This window comes from Colobus angolensis, unplaced genomic scaffold, assembly GCF_000951035.1.
Source record: "Colobus angolensis palliatus isolate OR3802 unplaced genomic scaffold, Cang.pa_1.0 Scaffold81, whole genome shotgun sequence".
Classification (NCBI taxonomy): domain Eukaryota; kingdom Metazoa; phylum Chordata; class Mammalia; order Primates; family Cercopithecidae; genus Colobus; species Colobus angolensis.
This window is the reverse complement of record NW_012121932.1, coordinates 6,231,957-6,237,587: the sequence shown is the minus strand read 5'-3', so window position 1 is coordinate 6,237,587 and position 5,631 is coordinate 6,231,957. Positions and strand designations below refer to the sequence as shown.

At 45.6% G+C, this 5,631-nt stretch overlaps 1 pseudogene; it reads left to right on the top strand.

Annotated features, from left to right (window-relative positions):
• The first annotated feature begins 2,883 nt into the window (after window positions 1–2,883).
• Window positions 2,884–3,429, top strand: LOC105502842 (annotated as a pseudogene).
• The last annotated feature ends 2,202 nt before the right edge of the window (window positions 3,430–5,631 follow it).

The window sequence follows — 5,631 nt, the reverse complement described above, 5'->3', positions numbered from 1 at the left end:
TCTCCTTCTGCCATGATTGTAAGTTTGATGAAACCTCCCTAGCCATATGGAACTGTGAGTCAATTAAACATTTTTTGTTTATAAATTTCCCAGTCTCAGGTAGTATCATTATAGCAGTGTGAAATGGACTAATACAGAGAACTGGTAATAGAAGTGGGGTACTGCTATAAAGATAACCTAAAGATGTGGATGTGAGTTTGGAACTGGGTAACAGACCGTGGTTGAAATACTTTTGAACGCTCAGAAGAAGACAGGAAGATGTGGGAAAGTTTGCAACTTCCTAGAGACTTGGTTTTGACCAAAATGCTGATAGTGATATGGACAATGAATTCCAGACTGAGGTGGTCTCAGATGGAGGTAAGGAACTTATTGGGAGCTGGGGTAAAGGCCACTCATGCTATGCTTTAGCAAAAAGACTGGTGGCATTTTGCCCCTGCCCTAGGGCTCTGTGGAACCTTGAATTTGAGAGAGATGATTTAGAGTATCTGGTGGAAGAACTTTCTAAGCAGCAAAGCATTCAAGAGGTAACCTGGCTTATTCTGAAAGTATTCAGTTATATGCATTCATAAAGACATGGTTTGAAATTGGAATTTATGTTTAAAAGGGAAGTAGCGCATAAAGGTTTGGAAAATTTGCAGGCTGGTTATGTGGTGGAAAAGAAAAACCCATTTTCTGAGGAGGAATTCAAGCTGGCTACAGAAATCTGTATAAGTAATGAGGAGCTGACTATTAAAAGCCAAGACAATGGGGAAATATCTGTGGAGCATTTCAAACACCTTCGTGGCAGCCCCTCTCATCACAGGTATGGCAGGCATATGAGAGAAAACTGGCTTCATGGGTCAGGTCCAGGGCCCTGCTTCTCTGCAGCCTTGGGGGACTTGGTGCCCTGTGTCCCAGCCCCTCCAACTCCAGCCATGGCTAAAATGAGCCAAGATGCAGCTTGGGCTGTGGCTTCAGAGGATGTAAGCCCCAAACCTTGGTAACTTCCATGTGGTGTTGGGCCTGTGGGTGCACAGAAGATAATAGTTGAGCTTCCGAAACCTCCGCCTAGATTTCAGAGGATATATGGAAACACCCATCAGGCAGATGTCTGCTGTAGGAGCAGAACCCTCATAGAGAACCTCTACTAGGGCAATGCAGAAGGGAAATGTGGGGTTGGAGCTCCCACAGAGAGTCACCACTGGGGTGCTGCCTAGTGGATCCCTGAGAAGAAGGCCGCCATCCTTCAGACCCCAGAATGGTAGATCCACCAACAGCTTGCACTGTGCACATTGAAAAGTCACAGGCACTCAACACCAGCTCTTGAAGGAAACCGTGCAGGAGCTATACCTTGCAGAGCTACAAGAGCAGAGCTGCCCAAGGCTTTGCGAGTCCGCCCCTTGCATCAGTGTGCCCTGGATGTAAGGCATGAAGTCAAAGGAGATTGTTTTGGAGCTTTAAGGTTTCATGAATGCCCTGCCAAGTTTCAGGCTCGCATAGGGCTTGTAACACCTCTGTTATGGCCAATTTATCTCATTCAGAATGGGAACATTTACCCAATGCCTATACCCCCATTTTATCTTGGAAGTAACTAACTTGTTTTTGATTTTACAGGCTCATAGGCAGAAGGGACTTGCCTCGTCTCAAATGAAACTCTGGCCTTGAACTTTTGGGTTAATTCTGGAATGAGTTAAGACTTTGGAGGACTGTTGGGAAGGCATGATTGTGTTTTGAAATGTGAAAATGACATGAGTCTTGGCAGGGGCCAGGAGCTGAATGATATGGTTTGACTCTGTATCCCCACCCAAATCTTGTGTGGAATTTTAATTCCTACATGTCACGGGAGGGACCTTGTAGGAGATGATTGGATCACAGGGTCAGTTGCCCCCATGCTGTTCTCATGATAGTGAGGGGGTTCTCATGAGATATGATGATATTAAAAACGGCAGTTTCCTTTGCACACTCTGTCTCCTGCCACCTTGTGAAAAAGGTGCCTGCTTCCCCTTTGCCTTTCACCATGATTGTAACTTTGCTGAGACCTCCTCAGTCATGCAGAACTATGAGTCAACTAAACCTCTTTTGTTTATAAATTACTCAGTCTAGGGTAGTATCTTTATAGCAGTGTGAAAATGGACTAATATACTACCAAGACAAATAAGTGATGCTCACTTATTTTTGCATGCTGCTTCTTAGGTAAATAGATAAAAAATCAGCTACAGCTCTCCATGACAGGGAGTTGAACCTGGCATCAGAGTGCCCACCAGCACCCTTGTTGCGATTAAGAATTATCACTGTCCAGGCCACATGCACAGAGGAAGCAGGGTCGCCGCTGCCTGCCTACCCACCTTCTTGTGCGCTGGGATTGTGGTGGGCCAAGATGGTGGGCTTCTTGGAGGAGCAGCTTGGTTAGAAGCTGGTGATGAGCAACAGCAAGAATGACCAGTGGCAGTGGTAGGACTTCATGCGGGGCATGCCTTGGCTGGGACTGCTCTACAAGGAGAAGTACAGAAACTTTGGAACAAATACCAAATTTCCAATATTCCATTGCTAATATTCATAGATGCCACCACTGGAAAGCCTGTGTGAAAGAATGTGCTGCTGGTGATCTGAGATTACCCCGAAGGTATGGAATTCCCTTGGGGACCTAAATTCTTCAGGGAAATCATTGCAGGTCCCTTCCTTAGAAATGACTCACAGTTCCAGGAGAGCAGCAGCCCGGAAAGGTCTTACATAGGACCCTATTTCTCTGCACATGGGTGTTCATCCTGCCAAAGCCTCACCCAGGTCCTTGTGGAATCTTATTGGAAGATCAAGGAGGCAGGCCAGAACTTTGAGATTATCTTAGTCGGTGAAGACAGATCAGAAGAATCCTTCAAACAGTACTTCAGTGAAAGGTTCTGACTCATTATCCCCTATACTGAAGAGGCCTGGAGGTCACACCCCAACTGGCTGTATAGAATCCAAGGCATTCCTCATGCTCATTATGCTGGACCCACAGGACGAGGTGATCATGTGGCGGGGTGAGTGGAGGTGCTTAACGACGAGGATAGCTGGGAGTTCCCATGGCACCCAAGCCCATGCTGAAGCTCTCTGACTCCAACACTGTGCAGCTCAACTGGCCCCTACCTCCTCCGTTTTGTAGATTCTGAGGATGACAGAGAGTCCCAGGAAGCCAAGCAGCTGATTCAGCCAATAGCTGAGAAAATCGTTGCCAAGTGCAAAGCCAAAGAGAAGGAGCATCACTTCCATTTATTGTACCTGGGGAGGATGACATGATTGACTTCCTGCAAGGTTACACCAACCCTCCTGAGGCTGCCCCTTTGCTTACTATCCTGGACATGTCAGCACTGACTGAGTATGTGATGGACGTGGGAGGAGATCACCCCTGCCATTGTAGAGGCTTTTGTGAATACCTTCCTGGCAGAAAAGCTCAATCCAGAGCCCATCTAATGGGACTCTGGCCTTCTGAGATGTTATTTAGAATTCAGTCTTCTCCTCCCTGTTCTTCCTTCCACCCTTGGACTTATCCAGTGTGTCCTGAATCACACAACCCAAGTGTCCAACCTCTCTGTGGTGTCTTGCTTCTGCATTCATTTCCCAGCTAGCACCCTGGGGTGTGTGTCTTCTCAGCAGCAGCAGAATCCAACATGTTTGGAGACTCTGCTTGGGCTCACAAGATGGTATAGCCTAGCCAGAACAAGGACTGCATCACTTTCGCAAAGTCACTAGCTTTTGGTGAAGGATCTGCCAGGGCATTCTTCTGCAGAGTGAGCGTGAAGGGCCAATGGATCAGGGCTCTTGCTCTGACTCTGGTATCAGCACACACATACAGAGCCCCTGACAGCCAGAGGAACTGCCTGGTGACAGTTACATGGAGGTGAAGCAGAGAAAGAGTCTTGATAGGCCTCAGCTTAGAGCTGTTGGTGAGAAAGTCCTTTTCTAAGTGACATAGTTTCTTTTAGTCAGGGGGAAAAACAGTAGCTTATCAATGTGTTCTTGGACAAGAGTTTCTCAAACGTAAAAGGAAACTTGTGGGGTTTCTTTAGGATGAGAAAAACCATTTAGCGAATGTAATAGTTCATATAATAATGATTTACTGTTACTGAGCTCCCACCTCATGATGAGAGCTTCTCATTCCTTTCTTATCTTTCTTTCTTCCTTGATCTTGACCTTCTCCGAGTTTCTGCGTGCTTATATGAACAGCTCCCATGATCTTGAAATTTTGTTAACAAATTCTTCCCTTTGATATCTATTCCCAAGAAACTCAGCCCTGAGGTTTTAGAGGAGCACTTCCTAGCCAGCACAGACCTCTCACTCCACCCAGTTCTGTGCCTGAGGCTACTGGACCTCTGCCAAAGTGCCTGCACCCACTTTGGCTACCCTATGGTCATTCCCTTTTCTTTTCAAAGCAGAACTAAAATGACAAGGAATTACCAGAAGCCTCACATTTTCTGCAGAAGGAGCTGGACCTTACGGTGGGAGTGAGGGCAGGGGGTGTGCCAGCCACTAGTAGGCATTGAATTCCCTTTGCTAGTCCCAGGCAGATCAACCTCTTATTTGACCATAGTTCACCAAAAGAGAAGCAACAACTATGCTCTTAGGATTTGGGGTGGAGGGCTTTGGCCTAGGGACTCATGGGGCTTTAGCCTCACTTAATCAGGTGTCAGGGTCTTTAAACAATCCTGGACATCACCCTTGGCTCCACTCAACACTCTGCCAACCCAAACCATTTATTTGGAAAACCCAGCCCCTCACAAGCTGTTGACACTGTTAATCCCTGCCAAATCAGCTTATTGATTTGTAGTTCAGAGGCACAAAATTAGTTGGTAATTAGACAGTTATTTGATGTTACCAGCCTGAAATGCAATCACCTAACAGGAAATAAAGTAGGTATCTTTGGACATTATCAACCAAAAGTAAAAAAAAAGAGAGAATTAGTGTTGTCCAGGTTAAAGAGTACTTTCACTGACATTTAAGTAAAAGCCGAAGTACTAGGTTGGCTGTCAAAATTCAAAGAACAAGAGGAGGAAGATCCTCAGGGGTTTCCTAATTGGGGGTAAAAGAGGCTGTACACAAGACTAGAGGCCTTCAAGGGTCTTTGGGTAAATAAAGGATCATAGAGAGAAAGACATCTGGAAACTAGGAAGCAACTCAGGAACTTCCCTTTTGAGTCTGTCTTTTTGAAGGCTTAAGTGAGTAAGACTTTTTTTCCTTATATGGTGCTAGATAGCAATCTTTTTAAAAATACAACCTCCATTCATCCTCAACATGCTGGTTTTGAGATCTAGCTGTTATTTCAATGAAGGGACTTTATCATGTCCAGGGGTAGGGAAACCAGCAGGATAAGAAGTTTGAGAGGAAAGGTATGTGACCATCTCCCTACATCACTGCAGCCGTCCCTCTCCCAGACCCTTGAGTAGTGAGGATAGAGATGACAGGATGAACAAACCAGTGATAACAGGTCATGGTCTTTCTGGAGAGGCAGCAGGATCCATTTCCCTTTTTTCTGATTGTCTGTTCCAAAAAATACTTTAGAGAAAAAGTGAGGCTGCATCACTTTGCTACCCCCTGGGTAGCAGGGGAAAATTACTGTAAACTGATCTTTTGAGAAATGCCAAAAATAAGTGAACATCGTCACAAAAATCACCAGCT